We start from the raw sequence: 19709 nt of genomic DNA, 5'->3' as shown, positions 1-19709 counted from the left end.
CTTTGAACCGATGGACAGTAGCCATATGAGATATCTCTCCTGGAAAGTCTGCTTCTTGGTCGCCTTGACCTCAGCAAGGAGGGTGAGCAAACTGCAGGCATTGGTTCACTACTCAATATACTTGGAGTTCCACCATGATAAGGTGACATTAAGGACTCACCCCTCCTTCCTTCCCAAAGTGGTATCAGCATTCCACCTTAACCAATCACCTTACCAACTTTCTTCTCGAAGCCGCATAACTCCGAGGCAGAAAGACGACTTCATACATTGGACTGTAAACGTGCCTTAACTTACTACAAGTGACGTACACATTTGGAGTCCAGGGCCTCACAACTTTGTCTCCTTTAACCCGAATGCTCCTGGTTTACCTGTCTTCAAGAGAACTATATTGTCTTGGATTTCCCAATGTATCCTGTTCTGTTACAAAAGAAGAGCGGAGAACTTGGTTACTTCACCAAGAGCTCACCAAGTCAGAGCAATGGCAACCTCTATTGTCCATCTATGCGAAGTACCTTTACAGGACATATGCAAAGCCGCCACATGGGCATCATTGCATACTTTCACCTCACACTACTCCCTCAATCAGCAGGCGGCTGCAGATGCAGTGGTGAGCCAAACCATCCTCTTGGCAGGAACATCTAAAGAGTCTGTCCGCAGTGACATGCCAGGTTGAGCACACCTTCCTGGGAACCAGACAGGACTATGCACCACGTCCAGAGACTACAGGGCACTCACCCTTCCAGCTGGGGACTCTCCAGATATCATGGCTAATTCAAGCTGCTTATCTGTGGGGGAAAAAAGCAAGCTTGCTTACCGCAAAGTGTTTTCCATGGATAACAGGGTGAATTAGCCATGCTAACCTGCCTGCCTCCCCGGACAGCCTCCTAAATGTGCAACTACAAGTTTAAATAACAGACTGAGGCAGGCTGGGAGCCACATGGTGAATAACAGAGGCAGGCACACAGGGAAGAGCTTTGAGGAGCTCCGCCACCTAGAGGACCGGAGGATGTTCCCCAGATATGGCTAATTCACCCTGCTATCCATGGAAAACACTGTTTATGGTAAGCAAACTTGCTGTTTTTTTTTTTTTTTATTTTGTTCTTTCTTCAGTATTCCACTGTTCAGAGAATGGTTTCTCAAGCTTTTTATTTCAGTTTTGTCTGCATGTTTCTAATTTGTAGTCCCTTATTTCGATATTAAGTAAAGGTCAGTCTCTGTTTTGCCTGTGTGAGACTGAGGTGTAGTTTCTCTATAAGAATTTGTAGCAGTCCATCTTGTTCTGTTTCCCCCAGAATTTGGTGTACTAATATCCTAGGGCCTGGTGTAGTATTTGCATTGCTGCTTTTCATAAAGTTGCTGTTTGAGTCCTGAGAGTCAGTGCTGTGACTGTATGGTATGGCAAGATCTGGACATCTCTCTTTTTTTGCAGGAATTTGTTACTTCACAAAATGTTTAGCAGCGGAGGAATATTTTTTGCTGAGGTGACACCAGAATTTGAATATATTTTTTTTCATGTCGGTTGTAATGTGAATTGTCCTAGATCTGCTCTATATCAGTTCTGATGATTAATGCTATTTTATTGTAGTTATGATTTCTGGCTTTCTGCAAAGAGGATTAATGAAAATACATTGCTTTTTATTTTATTACATGATTGATTTGATCTTGTTTTCTTTGCTTTTTACATGACATTTGTGCATTTATAAATTGCAATAAATATAAACTAAATACAGATTAATAAGGAATTTGTAATGCTGTAAGTGCTTGAAATAATTGAGATAAAATGTTATAAGTTCACACACGATGCATAATGGCTATTGCAAACTACTTACTGCACCCTACAATGGTTTCAATGGTTTTCTATGTGGCATTTATCAATAAGAATACAACTAGTAGGTCTCGGACCTACATGCCTACAGCCCACCCATGTTAACTTTGTGCTCACCCAAAAAATCAGTTCTGGCTATGCCACTGCTCTTTGTAGGAGAAAATAAGTGTTTTACTAAATTTTAAGAAAGTATAGCTCTATCATTCTTCTGTATATTTTGTCTAGACAGAATTATCTCTGTTTTAGTTTCAGGCTAACATGCCTTAGCTAGCCTGAAAGTAAAACAGGGCAGCCAAAAGATGAGATGTTTGTTTTTCTGTTGTACAAAGCATTCGTGAGTATAATAAAACAAAAATAAATAAAATATTGTTTGCACAGGTTTTCAAACAGATCTATCCTTTTATGTGAATGTTGCTTTTATAAACCGTTGTGATCTTCTTTTGGAATGACAGTATAGAAAATGCCTAAATAAATAAATGGTAGAAAAATAAAAATGTACAGATCATTTTGGTGTACCAGGTTTCACTTCAATTATAAATAATCTTACAAGCAAACTTTTACTTTATATTTATAAACTGCTTATCACATCTAAGATGCACTCTAACCATAATACAAAGCAACAAACACAGGAACAATGGTAATGTAAAGACAAACAAAAAAGCATGTGTTACTGTAGTTAAAATAGTAGATATCCCCATCCCCTCAGCCATCCATTCACCCTCAAGCATCCTACAACCTGGGGGACAAGCCACTCCTTCAGCATTCCTCCCAATCCCTCCCTACAGTATTTAACCTATAACCTACCTAAATACCGTAAGGTTAAACCGAGATGCCCCGCCTTCCACACAACTCTTCGCCACCTCCTCTCTGAATCCAACTAATCTCCTTCAGCTAAACTGAAAAAAAAAAAAATCCATATACATTCTCCAAAGCAGGAATCTAGACTCGTTTCCTCTCTCTAGATTTATTTATCAAAAGCATGCAGTCAAGATGTTGCATTATCATTTTTTTTAATAAGATAATAAAGGTGTATGGATATAGCGATGGGCCTGATCTTTTCCCTTATTCATTGGGAATGGGAGTAAAGTTTAAAAAAAAATCAGGCCCCCCTACAAGCCTGTCTATCTGCACGTATATACATATTTACAAGACAACACGACCTTGTTTTCTGTTTCTAAACATCTGAGCGTATTTCCTACAACAAATGTAATAGGAGCCCCGGAGGAGAAAGAGATAAGCAAAGAATAATAATAAGAGGAGCCACGGCTCCCCCTCTGTGAAGACTGCCACATTCCAGCCTTCCTTTTCTTTTGCTGGCTGTATCTCTTCCTCATTATTTTCTTGCAGCCCCCTTTTTTTGCTGGAGCCAGGCTGGGGGTCCGTGGGGGTGGGAAGGGGCCTTCCGGCCATCCTGCCGCTAAGTTTTGTTGACTTTAGTTTCTCTCGTGCCCTGCCCGCAGCTTCGGGGGAACTTACGGGCTTTTCCCACAATGCTTTGTGGGACGTTGACAAGTGGATCCAAGATGGCGTAGAAAGTAATGACAGGTAAGTCTCTCGACTTCCCGTTTTCCGTTTGGCTGCGCGCTGCCGGTGGCCGGGCTGGGTTGGAGCGGAGACGGCGGCGATGGGGGAAGGGGGTTCGCCGGCTTTCTCGGGTGGTGGGAGGACGGGACCGGGAAGGGGAGCGGGGGGGTGGCGGCGGCGGCGGCGGCCGGACGGGAAGGGGAGCCGGGCAAACGCGAGGCCTAAGGGCTGAGGGAGGGAGAGTTGCGGAGTAGGAGGGGGTGTTTTCGGAGGCACTGCGCCGGGCCGACGTGCGGACCCGGGGAGGCTCTGTTTATATTGGCGGCCGAGCCTTCTGCGTGCAAATAACTTTGCTCCGCGGCAAACCCGGCCGCTACGGAGGAGGGCCCGGCCTGCACGGGAAAAATAAAAACAGAAAAGAAAGTCAGACGGCTGCATCCGGGCGCTGGACGCACCGCTTGCCTTGGCTTTGGTGGTTGTTATGGGGTTCTTCGGAATTAACGGTGACTTCGTCGGGGTGGGAAAAGTGGCTTAGCTTTTGTTTCCTCGATTTGAAGTGCCGGAGACAGGCCGGCACATTTTGCTTTATTTTTTTTTTTTCTCCTCTTAGTGCCAACTTCACCCTCTGGAAGGAAGTTTTTGTTTATTTTTGGGGGGGCAGCAGTGACCATGCAGAGCGGCTGTGGTTTGCATAGTGCGTTTACTTTGAAATCACCTGAAAGGCGATAAACACTCCCTTAGTATTTTAACGAGAGCAGCCCCGATGAAGGCTGTAATGTGACTCTGCACTTGGAGAACATCCCTTTTATGTGTTTGTTCAGGCAATTCGAGGACAAAGGGAACATATTTTATGTAATGCTAAGCATATGTTTTAAGGCCTTTTTAAATGTGTTTTGCACTTGATTTTTCTATAGTGACTGCTTTGAGCACTTTTCTAGTTTAGTATGTGTGCAGCTTGGCAAAGCAGTTATTTCTGCTGTGAGGGAGGGAAACTGATAAACAAAAATGGAGAAAATACTTGCATTGTAGCAAGCTTGGATTGAGCAGGTCCAGGCACTATAAAAATATTGTAGGTTGCCCTTCAGTCTTTCATCAGAAGTTTAAAAGTGTTAGGTTTGTCAGTTATATTTGTATAGTTTCAGAACACTAGGTGTTTACTGTGCATTCCTTTCAACTGAGGTTGACGTGTTAACCACATGTACGGTATTAAAAAAACAAACAATATTTTAGTAAAATGTTAAGTGCTGCTCCATGATTGTTTTTTTTTTTTTAATAAAAGCATTGTGAAAAGTTAGGAATTTTTATGAATAATTGATACTTTTCACATTTGTTTACAGAAATACCTACAGTACCTAAATGTAATCTGCTTTGAAGTAGTTGACCAATGAAAGGCAGTGTGTATGTGTGTTTACACACACTATCTATTTGTGTATAAATGTGTGTGTGTTTGAGAAAACAATATAGGATACGAGTTTGACTAATAAATAATGTAGATAAAATTACAGTTTTTTTGCTTATGACCAACTGTGAAAATTTGGGCAGTTGTTCATCAGGTATAAAAATGATAAATTCAGCTATTATACCATAAATTTGTGCATAAAATGAGGAAGGTTTGAGCATGGTGATAGTTATCACTTTGTTTAGTTGTTAGTTCATGTTTAGCTTGTTTTTTAAGTCATCAGCTTAGTTCTGCTTTCCTAGCCATAATTATAGATTTGATGTTTCCAAGTTAGAATCTCAACATGGTTGGTTCAGCCTTTCATTCTGTTGACAGATAAAATGAGTGCAACCTCCAGTATTGTAGTAATAATGCTTGCCCATTTATAAAATGATTTGGACAGAAGTTTTATACAACATAAACATATTATGGTCCCCATAAACCTGAATTTTTTTAAAATTTGCTTTTTAGGTGTGAATTTAAGAAAAGCCTGGGTCCTAGTTACAGTATTGTTGGGAGTATGGGGATAGTGGTATTTGTAGTGTGAACATCATTTTTTTACAGAATAATGCTATGATTAATATATAATGCTCAGTAAAAAGTACTTTACCTGAAATTGGTAAAACACCCCTGTCTAAACATGTTCCTCATCTTTAACTTTACATTTTTTTATTACAGTTTTGAAATCAAACACTGATGATGTAATACAACCTAGAATCCAATTATATATTTGGGTAACATCATCCTTACCTCATTATGCATTGATCTGGTCAAGGAAGCAGAGCTCTCAAAACTAATTGCAAGTCTTACGAAAAGGTCTCATCTACTGCTTGTTAACAGACTTTTATTTCTACTCATCTAAGTAGACTAATAGGGTCACCACACAATATATAGAGCCCAGACTATGACACAGATTGAAAGGAGCACTATTGCTTAAATTTGTACCTTGTGTCTAATACACCCTGTTACTGTTGACAGTTGGCTTTTAAAACACATATTACTAAATGGTCTAAACTTAAAAAACCCCCCCAAAACAAAACCCCAATGTATGTATGTACTGTATATATGTAACACATAAGCAATGTCATGCTGGGTCAGATCAGAGGTCATAGCGTCTAGCATCTTTCTTTGACAGAGCCTTTCCTGGTCACTTGGATATACCCAGCAGATTATAAAGAACATTGGAACCAACTTTTCAAATTGATTGGGGGTGTTAAACTCAACACAAATTAGCCTTCCCTAGACACAGTGAAGAAGTTTGCACAATATTGGTGGTGCTCAAGCACCCACAGTGTCTGCCCCTATGCCGAAGAGGAAATCATTGCCTCTTGATCACTCCTAGAAGTAAGATATGTTAATCTGCCCCCCCACCGCCCCTCAAGTCTCTGTCTACTAGTTAATGGATTAGTTCTCTAAAAACTTGTTCAAACTTTTCTTAAACCCAGCTATAGTACTAGCATTTACTCCATCTGGCAACAAAATTTCACATTTTAAATGTGCATTGGCTGAACAATGTTTTCTTAAATTTGTTTTAAATCTGCCATCATTTAGTTTCATGGGGTGTCCCCTGTGTCCTCACAGTCTGCTTGTGTTTTAATTACTTTGAATAATGTTATGTCATCTGCAGATGTGATCACCTGATTCATTGCTTCCTATTCTAGATCATTAATGATTCTATTAAACAACACTGGTCACTGAAAAGATCTTTGGAACACTCCATATTTATCTCTCTTCATTGGGGAAGCTGACAATTAAGTTGTACTCTTTGTTTACAATCCTTTAAACAATTACTTTCCACATTAGGATATTACCTTCTATCCCATTACATTTTCATTTCCTGAGGAGTCTCTCATTAGGCACATTCTCACATGCATTTTTGAAATTCCAGATGGACTTGATTGACTTGTTGGCCCTTATTTACACCTTCAAATAGATTAGTAAGGAATGACTTTCCTTGGCTAAAATCCATGTTGGTTCTTCCTCATTAAACCATGTTAATCCATATGCCCTGTAATTCTGTTCTAAGCAGTAATGTCCGACCATTTTGCCAAGCATCAGCATCAGGCTCACTGGCCTATAACTTCCTAGATGACTCCTGGATCCCTTTTTAAAAATTGGTGTGAGGTACATGGCAGACTTTAATGATAATTGCAGATTATCAGTATCAGGCCTGCAATTTCATATTTTAAGTTCTTTCAGAACTTAGGGGTGAATACCCTTGCTACTGTTTAGTTTGCTGTACTGTGTTTTCCTGTTTCATAGGGGCCGATGTAATAAAATTTGCTGTACTTTCAGGCTTCTGAAAAAGGATTGGTCCTTTCACTGACAACTGAAAGTGGAGGTACTAATCTGTCATTAAGGGAACAGCCCTGCTTGGGGTTGCCTGAGGATGGATGGATTTTGGATCACTGGAACTGCTGTGGATAGGGTGTTGCCTAGGAATGGGGGGGATTTTGGATCACTGGAGCTATTGTGGACGGGAGGTTGCCTGGGCATGGGGGGATTTTGGATCACTGGAGCTAATCAAAAAAATTTTTTTAAGTGATTGAGAGTGGGGATTGGGAAGGGAGGGAGGACTTCATCCCACAGGTCCAATCAGACCCAACCTCTTTTTCGTGCCACTTGTCTACTGTGGGAAGTTTAATGCCTGTTTCTGAGCAGACGTTAATTTCTCATGGTAAATGGACATGCACTAAGCAGCCTCCTCCATAGTGTACCTGCTTGCATTGCAGGGCAATAACTAATTAGGCTTGTACCCTGCAATTTGCATGCATTTGCATTAAGCTTGCTGTGGGTTTTTTAATGCTAAGACCCTTGTATACCTAGGCAACGATAGTGCTGGAAAACCTGTGCTAAAATTGGAGTAAAAACCTGCAGTAAGTTCATTGTTAATTACATTGGCCCCATAGTGATTTGCTTTAGTTCCTTTGAAATCTACCTTCAAAGAATGGTTCTGGTGAGCATTCTTTGCAGTAAAGACTGAAGCATAAAATTTTAGTTTTCTCCTTTAGTGTTATCTCTGAACACTCCTTTTTATCCTTTAGTTATTTAACAGTCCCACTGGTACCTTGCAGGTTTATTTGCTTTTGATATACCTGAAAACTTTTTTTTTTTTTTTAAATATATTCGTGTTTTCCTCTTTGGCTAGTTTCCCCTCAGATTCTGTCTTGGCCTTTTCTATTAACATTTAACACTTAATTTGCCAGTGTTTATGCTTATTTCTATTTTTCACATTAGGACCTCATTTCCATTTTTTAATGGATTCTTTTTTGACTCAAATAACCTCTGTTATAGCACAATTTAACTATACTAGAAGTCATTTGTTAATTTTTTGACCTTTTAAAGTAGTGGAATATATTTTGTCTGGACTTCCAAGATATTTTTATATGATCTCCATGCCTCATTCAGGCTTTAAAAATAATTCAAAAGGTGATTTTTTTTTTTTTAAGATCAGCGGGCATGAATCCGTGTAGAACATGAACTGCGTGATTACAGAGTAAGAAATAAATGCACAGATACTTTGTGTTAATGTTCTAAAGGAAGATTTTATAGTTTTACTGTTAGAAAATTAAGAACATTAGAGAGAGTTTTGCAGTATATTCATCAAAAGATTTGGCCAGTTCTGTGGTACAGTGAGTGGAAGTTGAATAATTTGGCTCATGGGTTTGTTTGATCAGTCCACATGTGTATTGAGAACATCCTTTATCAAGGGCAGGACTGTTGACTTTGTTAATACTTTTCCATATATTGGCATGTCCCTGTTTCCTTCACCCATCTTAAACCCTCAGTGGTCTCTGCTGTCCTATCTCTCCCCAGGTGGTCTGCTTGGGTGACAAAGATTAATCTTGCTAATCCTAGGGATGCTTCTTCCAATGTGTTCCTCAGCATTGCTGGTTGTCCATTAGGGACTGCTTCTGGAGCAGCAGCTGTCCTCCCTCCCTCTCTGGGCTTGATCATGTAACTTCCACAACATGACCACATGCCCAGGCCTTGCTGGAATTGCTCAAAGGTAAAATTTGTTTTCATGCAAGGAAATAGAAGAGCACCAGATAATGCTCAGAAAGAAATAATTGTAGTGGTACACATATGTATTCAAACATTTTAAAAGTATTTTTGGACACTGATGAAGGATTGACATAAGCATTGTTTTTAATAAATTGAAGAAAATGTATTTTTTTTTTTAAATGGGGGGGAAAAAACAGTTTTGACTTGGATTGGCTCCATTTCTGTTAAGTATTTTGTGACTGACCTGGCCCCATGGAAGCTGTTTTGTTATGATTATGTCTCTGTTAAGGACATAACTGGTCTTACTGATATTTGTGGCACACATAGTAAGTCACAGAAAAATAGTTAATGGGGAGACCCTCTAAAGTCTGAAACTTTCATAAGTGTTATATTCCTTCTTATGAAAGTCCCTTATGAAGGACATAATGACAAAGATCAAGCTACATCTGTGGGAGCAATCAAGGTTACAATTATTTTATATGCCGGTTTACAAATCCTGGATGAGGGCAGTGAGAGAAGAAAGGTTAAGGAAACCACATAAAAAGGTTTAATATCCTGTTTAAACCCACACAATTTGATGATATTCATATATTTTTTTTAGTTTGGTTTTTGCTGCTTTATGCTATATTCACTAGGATATATTTACAGCCTTAAAGTAAGCTGTATATTAACATCTCATGCAATTGAACTGTAAAATAAATATGACCCTTTATTCAAGCATTCACAGAAAAGCAACCATGATAGTCCTGAAAGAAATAGCTCATATCTTCTGAACTGGTTGACTGATTGATTGGTTCTTGAATTGCTAGTCCTTTTCGAATCTGAGAAAGTTGCTTTCTCGTTCTCTGTGACTAGATCCTCATAGCTTACTATTTCTGTTTTTGAGCTGAAGTGTGAAATGTGATGCTATATAATTTCCGAGGCTTGACTTTTGTGCTGGCAAGGGAAATCTCCCTGGTTTTGTATAATCTATTACTTCTGTTTAAACAGTCCATCCTAAAATATGGACCTGAACTTTTGTGTTTATCCATTTACTGTTGGCAAAATGTACTTTAAAAAAAAGAAATAGACTTTTTTTATTTACAGTTTGCTCTTTATCCCATTTTTCTCTTCCTGTTCTTCTAGTCATCCTGTTTGGGCATGCCAACCTTAAACTCACTCACCTCTACCTTAGTTTCCTGCAACACCCTGTCCCAGAGAGACTGAGGTGACTGAGGCTGCTGCCAGTTAGTTTGGAAAGGTCCCTGAAATGGTGTTTATTAAGTGCCAATATTTGCTTCTCCTGGAGATATACTTTCTGACCCGAGAGAAGGCAGTAGGTGTTGCCTGTAGAAGTACCCAGAAGGGCTGTGACGATTTGTCTCTGACATACTCATTTCTAAATATATGAGGAAATCAAATCCAAGAATCTTCTAGTTGATTTGTGGAGCTAATCAGTACATTGTTCTGCTAGCCTATGGGTAGACAACTAAAACAGAAGCATAATAGTCCGTTGGGTAAAGGAAAGGAAAGTGTATGTAATGAGCAGAACTGTAGCTAGCCTATGGCCGAGCATGTTAAAAGAGAGTGTACGAGCGTGTTTGTTTGTCTCTATGATCATGTATGTGAGAGAAAGCATGGATAAAGTTTGTGCAAAACAACCTCCTCTCCTCTCCTGCTAATCCATTGCAATTTTGAGGCATCAGGAAATCAAAAAGTTTCCAGGTATGGAGAGCAGGAGATATTTTTTCATCCTTATTAGTTTTAATTATTACATGTTTGTAACAGCTGTTTTGAAATATTTTATTGGCATTTGTAAAGATTGTATGAGTTTTTAATTGTCGGATGTTCTATTCATCAGCTTTTTGAAATATTTACTTTTTATTTGTATGGTTTTACTTTTATGATTTATATTTCTTGTTTTTGTTTGTTTTGTGAGGAATGGTGATATTTCTGTATTTCCATTGTTGCATTGCATAGAGAGTCTGGCTTGTTGCGATTTCCAGTTCAGTTTTTCTCTGCATGTTTCTGTTTACATTTTATGGCATCTCTATTCAGTATTTGGTGAGGGTCTGTCTATTGTCCTGCATGTGTGAACAAGGTGAGGTTTTTTGCTAGCCTATAGTTTCTGTGTAAGGATCTATAGCATTTTGACTTCTATTTTCCTAATAGGAAGTGGTGATATTTTAAGGCCTGCTATAAGGTTTGAAGTGTTGCCTTTTAATAGGTAGGATTGTTACTGTTTGAGTACTGGCATTTGGCACTGTTTTGGTATGGGAGGTTTACTGTATTATAATTGTAATTCAGTTTACTCATGACTTTCTGAGAGCCAAGCTTACACCCAACATAATCTTACCATAGGTCTATCTAATACCAAATGGGTGCCAAGTGCCTTCTTTTTTTATTTTTTAACTTTTTTTGCACCATTTTCTTGCTGTCACCACAGCAGTGCATGGAAATATAATATACATGTGATATTTTTATATCTGAAAGCCCTTTTTCATGTAAAATCTGTTATAAATGCATCATTTTTAATTATTTGTGGGGAGGGCATGACTGGGAGTGGGGAGTACAAGGCTGTAAGGTCCACCTATGGTGCCTAATACTCCTGGGAAGATCGAAGGTTTGATGTGTTAAAGATAACTGTAGAAAATGAGAGAGGGGAGAGGAAGTGGAGGATATGCAGTAAGGGGAGTTCGAAAGAACAAGAAACTATTGAATGGAAGGACAAGAAGCCAAATAGCTGGAAATAGTAAAAAGAGCAACACACAGAGGGGGGAGATGGAGGACGCAATAGAAGGGAAAGTTGGGAAGGTGTAGGATTGGCACAGAGAACTGGAGGAAGAGAAAGGAAGATGAAATCTAAACTAGTGGATAGAGAGGCAGAGAGAGAAGAAAAGGGAAAGATCAGTATTAGAGATCTATTTATTTATTTTTAATTTTTATATACCGAAGTTCTTGTAAGAACTACAAATCACCCCAGTTTACATGAAACAATGAATTGCCCAAAAAAGAGGAGGGGGGGCTTTACATGGAACAAAAGAACAAATTGCCAATTTAACTTAGAACTAAATAAATCTTATAAATAAAATCTTATAAATAAAATCTAAGGGAGGAACTGAAAGGGGGAGATAGATGAAATGGAACTTGAACAGGAGATCCTGTAAAGGAGTTAGATCACCAGGAGGAAAGCAGAAAAAAGAGATGAAGACCAAAGTAATTAGAAAAATAAAATGTCCAGAGAGCAAGGGTAAAAAAAGCATTTTATGTTCAGTTTAATGAATGGGATATGTGAACTTTGGGAATGTGCGGTTCATGATATCTTTATTTTGCACAATTCAGAAGGAAATGCATTCTGTTTCTCTTTCTCTGGTGTTGCATGACATGCAGAATCTGGCTTCTTGGTGTTTCCAGTTTAGTTTTTGTTTGCATATTTCTAATTTCTAGTCATTTATTCTCTTTTTGTTGATGCTCTCTGGTTGACGACATCATGGCTTAAAGGCACACAGTCCATTTTTCAATCCCTATTGCTTAACTGGGGGTGTGTAGGTTTTTAATTGTATGAGTTGAATGGCTTTATTATCTGTAATTTTATATACTATTAATGTATGTATTGATGAGTTATTGTACCTTGCTTTGAACATTTGAGGAAGCGAGTAAAAAATGTTGAAATATAAATAAGGTAGAGATTACTAATCAGTTGGATACAAGTTAATGGTCAGTACTACTAGAGGTTAAGGATCACATCCATACAGACTGGTCCTACACAGATTATAAATAAGTGTTATATTTTAAATTAAAAAAAATAAGCCAGTTGGTACGTGCTGTGCACTACTATGCATCTGGTTTGATCTCTGGATCGATCACTTCCCAGGTAGACCAGGGCTGAGGATGTTGCGGAGGTAGTGTTCCCAGCCCCTGATGAGGAAGGAATCATGGCTATTATCTATGGATGATACCTAGTAATTGGATTGGGAGTCCATGATTGCAGGGATCTGAAGAGAAACCTAGGGCATGGCCCCCAGCTCAGGACTGCCACCATAACGTCTAGAGTAAATATAAGTTAGGAGAGGATACAAAATAAGGGGAAAAAAAAAGATCCCTCGTAGTTGTGAATGAAAGTTTATGGTGCCAGGAATTCTGTACTAGTTCTGATTGAGCTGGAAGCCTAAAGGAGCAGGATGAAAATGCCGGGTGAAAATAAAAATCAAAGCCCCTAACATTTAACAATAGGTTTCTTAGCTCGTGGTGGTGTATGTTGTGTTCATGGTGTGGTGCATGTTTTTACTTGGCCATAATTGCCAAATGTCCTGGCTGTGGCTCTAGTGATAAGTTTATTGCAAAATTCAAGAAAGCGCTGTAGTGGAAAAAAAAAATCCCTATTTCATACTATATTACAGCTAATGAGGTTAGCTGTAATATAGTATGAGGTTAGCTGTAATATAGTATGAAATAGTCATGCTTTTGAAGGCCATACACTTCCAAAAGATCAGTTCAAGATCTGAGTATTATTGTACATAGTAGAAACATAGGCGTAAGTATGAGTAGAAGGAAATATGAACCTGACTGCCTGGTTGTGTTCCATTTTCATAGTTTTCTAGATTGCTCTTGCATTTTTGGATACAATTTTATTTGGTTCCTGCTGGCTCTCTAACTTTCAGCGGTTAATGTGGAAGTATAGAAATAATTATGGATATCTTGCAGGATTAAGTAAAGGAAAGATACCATGTGATATGGTATGCATTAAAATATTTAGATCTGTGCTGTTCTTCATTTCATACCTCTAGGAAGCATCATGTAAAGGGCTTGCTATTAGGTGGTAACAATAAGTGTTTGTGTGTGAACTGATAATATAGCAAAAGATTTTCATGTGTCATGTCTTTTTAGCCCACAATTACATATAGGTAATGGTCTTCATCATTTTGTATCCCTTTGAAGTCTGTCCCTCCCCCACAAACCAAAATTGCCTCTTCTTAAAAACACCCCATCTATAAATCAAACATATGAAAAATACAAAATAAGGGATGTGGATAACCCAATAGCTATAAATGTTTGGTAATTGTGAAACAGGCATATACCATAGCTAAAGTTATGCCTTTAGACACGTAATATACTATTTTTAATTTGAAGTTTTTAGAAATCATTGTTTGTGTCCTTTTAATATTTTTTTGTTTTTATAATGCAAATAAAATCAAGCTTCCTTAAGTTCTTCTAAAGTGAAGAACTTTCAGGCAAAAGACTCTCTCTGGGAAGAAAGTATCAGTGAGCAGGTCAAAACTTATCTTAAATTGAAGAAAGCCGAGGTCTCGTTATACTTTGCCTCTTGCTTTTCCCCGATACTGATTGCCTGATGTCAGCGTTTTGACACGAATGTCTGCTTCAGGGGCTAGAGAGAGCTAAAGAAATCAAAATTAAATCAAACAATATAGCTTTAGATTTTAAAACTTACTGTTTTGTTATTGTTAATCTCTTTGGTGGCTGCCATTTTCAAAGCGTCTGGCATACATTCACTAAAGCAGTTTTAAAGGGACATGGGCCAAACCTGGCACATTCATCCGGGTAATATCAAAAAATTTTATTGGCAAACAGACAGGCTGCCGAATGCTCACTGAAGTGAATAGTTAGAAATGTAATGAGACCACAAAGTATTGAACTAGTATTGGAAGGATAAAAATAAAATCAAACTTATGTTAAACTGTATTCAGCTAATTCTTTGATTACCCCCAGTCAAATAGAGGAATATCTGGCCTAAGTGGATTTACCCACTATTATTAAACTTGAAAAACAATTTTTTGACAGACTTAACTTACTTAGAGGTAAATAACGTGATACGGGAACTGAAAGTAAATAATGTACCTGGGCTGATCGGGTATATGGCTTTTTTTTTTTAATAAATTCTCGTTCCAACTAATACCCATATTATTGAAATGGTTTAACTCTCTTAGAACTGGAAACTCCCTGCTAGCTAGCGCAAATGTAGACGGTATAACAATTTTGGCGAAACCGGGACGAGAACAGTCCCATTGTGGATCTTTTCGGCCCATCTATTTTTGATAAATGTGGACCTTAAGATTTTTGCTAAAGTATTAGCCATTTGAATGAAAATTTATGGCCTGGTTAATATACCAGGACCAAGCCGGATTTATTCTGGGGCGAATAGTGGCCGACAATGTATGTAAAATCATTGATTTAACTTGGTGGACTCGGGATAAAAAAATCTCAACTGTATCTTTGTCTGTGGATTCTGAAAAAGCATTCGACTTAGTACACTGGCCCTTTCTTTTTCGAATAATGGATAAAATGAATTTCAGCCCTCAGTTCATTTCTTGGCTCAATTATATTCTAATCCAACCGTGCGAGTAAAGGTGAATGGCTTGTAATCAGATCCTTTACAAATTCAACATGGGACAAGACAGGGTTGCCCGCTTTCTCCTTTATTATTCGCCCTATTTGTGGAGCCGCTGGTGTTGTATATATGAAAATCTGCTGAAATAGCGGGGATTCGAATAGGAGCAGAGGAGCATAAAATCTCCCTTTTTGCAGGCGATATATTATTTACCTTGATGAACCCCGAATAGTCTTTGCATGCTGCCGTAGCAATGCTAGAAGCTTTTAGTCAGGTGCTGGATTTAAACTAAATTTTGATAAATCAGAAGTGCTTAATATTACAGTTTGTGAAGACCTATTGCCTAAGTTAAAAACAATCTTTCCTTTTAAGTGGGCCAAAACAAAATTAAATACTTGGGAATATGGATTAGCAATAGCTATGCTGAGCTGTTTGACCTTAATTATAAACCTCTCTGGCAAACAATCTGTCGAGATCTTGATATTTGGGCCCCTTATAATCTGTCCTGGTTAGCGCGTATAGCTTCTGTCAAGATGAATGTGCTCCCAAGATTGAATTATTTTTTTCAATCTATCCCCATTCATATACCTGTTTCGATGCTTAAGTGTTGGCAGCGCAAAATATTTGCCTTTATTTGGAAGCGTAAACCCTCCAGGATAGCGAGATCAGTGTTGTATCAATATAAGCTTCAAGGGGGGTTAGGAGTGCCCAATCTCAAATGGTATTGCGTGGCTGCACAGTTATGCACCTTGATGGATTGGCATAAACTCAGTGAAATTAAAAGCTGGGTTCAAATAGAACAGATACCAGTGGGTCTTATGCCCTTATGGGCGATGGTTTGGCAGCCATGGAACACCTGGAGACCATTAGGGCATGTTCCCCCAACTACTAAACACACCCTATTGCTTTGGAAGAGATGGGGGTACACTTTATAGGTAAACACCGATATTTCTATAGTTCGGCAATTAATCATAATATTAGGTTTCCTCCTGGGCTGTCTCAGCACCAATCAAGATTTTGGAGGGCTAAGGGAATAAGAAAATTAAAAAATATTTGGGGACAGGAGGGGCCTTTTATCATTTTTGGACTTGAAAGAGAAATACAATCTATGAGATAGAGATCTATTTTATTATTTACAATTATGTTATTTCTTAAGAACATAAGAAATTGCCATACTGGGACAGTCTGAGGGTCCACCCAGCAGTGGCCAATCCAGGTTATACAAGTACCTGGCAAGTACCCAAATATTAAGTAGATCCCATGCTACTAATACCAGTAATAGCAGTGGCAATTTCCTAAGTCAAATTGATTAATAGCAATTACTGGGCTTTTCCTCCAAGAACTTATCCAAACCTTTTTTAAACCCAGCTACACTAACTGCACTAACCACATCCTCTGGCAACAAATTCCAGAGCTTAATTGTGCATTGAGTGAAAAAGAGTTTTCTCTGATTTGTTTTAAATGTGCTACTTGCTAATTTCATAGAGTGCCCCCTAGTCCTTCTATTATCTGAAAGAGCAAATAACCAATTCACATGTACCCATCTAGACCTCTCATTATTTTATAGACCTCTATCATATCCCCCCTCAGCCATCTCTTCTCCAAGTTGAACAGACCTAACCTCTTTAGCCTTTCCTTATAGGGGAGTCGTTCTATCCCCTTTATCATTTTGATCGTCCTTCTCTGAGCCTTATCCAGTGCACGTATATCTTTTTGAGATGTGGCGACCAGAATTTTATGCATTACTCAAGGTGTGGTCTCACTATGGAGTGATAGAGGCATTATGACATTTTGTATTTTATTCACCATTCCCTTCCTAATAACTCTTAACATTGTTTGTTTTTTTGACTGCCACAGCACACTGAGCTGATGATTTAAATGTATTATCCACTATGATGCCTAGATCTTTTTCCTGGATGGTAGCTCCTAATATGGAAAAGGTGACAGAGGACTTGAGTAAGGGAAAAACTCAATCTACTATGGTGACATCTCACTCCAATCCGAATACATAAGTTTCACCCTAATACAAATGATCTATGTGGGAAATTGTGTGGGGAAAGGGGTACTTTTTGGCATTTATGGTGGGGCTGCCGTAGATAGCCCTCTTTTGGAAGGCAGTGTTTGCCTTTATAGAAGAGGTCGTAGGCCAGCAGGTACTACTTACTCCCATTCATGTTTTATTAAAATTATCACCAGACTTACCCGCTCATGAAGGGTCTCCTACTCACCAAATCATACTATCTGCTTGTTGTGAATTAGCTTTATTTTGGAAATCAAGCGATATCCCAACCGTGGACAATGTTATAGATAGAACCGATAAGACATGTTTCGTATGTAAACTTACAACAGTTAAAAATCATCAGTTAACAAAATTTCATAAGATTTGGAATCCCTTCTGTAAGTGGAAGGCAAAAAATGCTCGTAGTTCACAAATTATGTAAGCCAGTTGTGATTGTCACTGTTAATTGTATATTTCCTAGAAAAGTTATTATAGATAGATGGATAATATTTGGATTATAAACTCCCACTAGTTATAACAATTATGTTTATTTGGGTGGGGTGGGGGAGGGGATTAACTTTTTCCAATGTCTTTTTTTTTTTTTTTGTTGCATAAAAGTACATGTAAGTGATTGTGATTGTACAATAATTGTTTTATTTGCTGATGAAAATAAACATTACAATTAAAAAAAAAAAAAAAAAAAAAAAAGTCAAACCACAAATTATTGAACTTCTATTAGGCTACATAGAATTCAATAAAATATAGACCAGTCTACTTCTTTGAGACCAAAAGGAACTTTAGTGTTCCAATTATAAATGCTAATTATAGTAAACGAAGCTCAAAATCACCACCTCTAGCAGAGTGTTGCAATTGTATCAGATAGGCTGCTTTAACATCCTCTACAGTGTGTGATGCCTCAAGCCAATGTGAAACTATGGGGGCTTCTGTTATTTGGTGTCTTATACAACGTAGGGGTTGTAATCATTGCCTGTAATCAAGCTGTATTTATGAAAACGCAGCATCTGAATTTTTCCGAACGTGTCTCCACACTATATTCGGCTGAATTGGTTAAATTTGTGCAACACATTGCTTCAAGAATATGCTGACGTTGCCGCGGTTGCAGCCTTATTAAATAAGGGACTTATACTCGACTGAGACGATCAGTATTTGTACATTACAGTTAATATAATTATAAGCCCTTGATGCAGCCCTAATTTTGGGCGAAACTCAGCCAGAGTTGGGCTATTTGGGAATTTTATGTTTTGTATTGTGCAACCTTTGTCTCCTTAATAAAAATATCCATGCAACTAAGATGACTAGTCTGAGTTAGTTTCATTTGCTTCCTGTACCTAAAGTATTTAGCACCCAGAGTGGATACTTTCTTTGGCACCCCCCCCCCCCCCCCCCAAGATTTACTTCTCCCTCCCCCCCCCCCCAGTGATTTCCAGTTCCCCTCTCCTTCAAACAGGCTCCCTTTCTCACGCACAAACATGCATGCTTCCTCACTTCCATACACACACACACGGACTGTCCCAGAAAGACACATGCTCACACACAGACACCAACACTCTCTCACTTTCTACACCACTCCCCATCAGAAATGCAGTAGCAGCTTCCACCTTCAGCCCTGTGACAGACAGGGTCTCTTCATTTTTTTTTTTTGAGGCTGCGTGGGGGCTGGTACAGCTCTGCTTCCTGCTCTTGCGGTGGGGAGGGAGCAGTGCTGTTGATGTTCCACGTGCAAACGCTAATGCTGCCTCTTCATGCAACCCGGGACACGTGCTGATCTTCCTTCTGCTTCGGGCCATGACTGCATGACCTTTCCATTTTCCTGCCCGAGCCAGCCAACTTCCTCTTCCGGGCCATGCGGGTGGGTAGAAGAAAAAACTATGCAGTTGCAGGTTCCAGACCCGTAGCTTACACTGGCCCTGCTTCCATTGCTCATGGCCTGGAGGCCTCCCTCTTCTTTTGCCACAAGTGGGATGGGCTCCGCTCGTGGCTGCCGACTTCCTGGTCAGGACCTCGCTCCTCCTGACTGTCACCCGTGCGGACCGCACCCTCTCCCCCCTTTAGATTGCCACTGCTGCTGGATCGCCCTTTTGCTGGTGGGGAGTGGGAATCCCGCCAGCACTTTGCAGTTGTGTGCCACTGGGTCCTTCCTTTTGCAGGCAGGGAGTGAGAACCCTGCCAGCACGTCACAATTTCGTGCTGCCGTGCGACCTTTCTTTTGCTGGCGGGCAGTGGAAACCCTGTCAGCATGTTGCTGCTCCACGCCACCAGCACTATAGGTTTTCCTGCTGCCAGAGTTTGCCTGAATGAAGGGTGAGGCGGCTGTTGCAGGTTTCAGGGGACACTTTTGCCGCCTCAGAATCTTGTTATCTGAAGTGGCCACCTCACCCTGCCTCATTATAGAATCGCCCCTGGGCAGGAGACAAAGTCTAATGAGTCTGCAGCTTTCTTCAATTTAAGATAAGTTTTGAGTTGCTCACTGATACTTTCTTTTCAGAGAGAGCCTTTTACCTGAAAGTTTTTCATTTTAGAAGAACTTAAGGATGCTTGATTTTATTTGCATTATAAAAACAAAAAAAAATAT

At 39.2% G+C, this 19709-nt stretch overlaps 1 protein-coding gene across 1 annotated transcript in view; it reads left to right on the top strand.

Moving 5' to 3' along the window:
• Positions 1-2957: 2957 nt before the first annotated feature.
• Positions 2958-19709, top strand: part of HELZ (helicase with zinc finger) — a 639316-nt gene continuing 622564 nt past the window's right edge. The window contains exon 1 of the mRNA XM_029599344.1: positions 2958-3370. The gene's annotated coding sequence lies outside the window, so the exon portion shown is untranslated. The remainder of the gene's footprint in view (positions 3371-19709) is intronic.

The sequence above is a fragment of the Rhinatrema bivittatum genome, chromosome 4 (genome assembly GCF_901001135.1).
Source record: "Rhinatrema bivittatum chromosome 4, aRhiBiv1.1, whole genome shotgun sequence".
In the NCBI taxonomy this organism is placed as follows: domain Eukaryota; kingdom Metazoa; phylum Chordata; class Amphibia; order Gymnophiona; family Rhinatrematidae; genus Rhinatrema; species Rhinatrema bivittatum.
The sequence above is the reverse complement of the archived record's forward strand: the minus strand, read 5'-3'. Positions and strand labels throughout refer to the sequence as shown.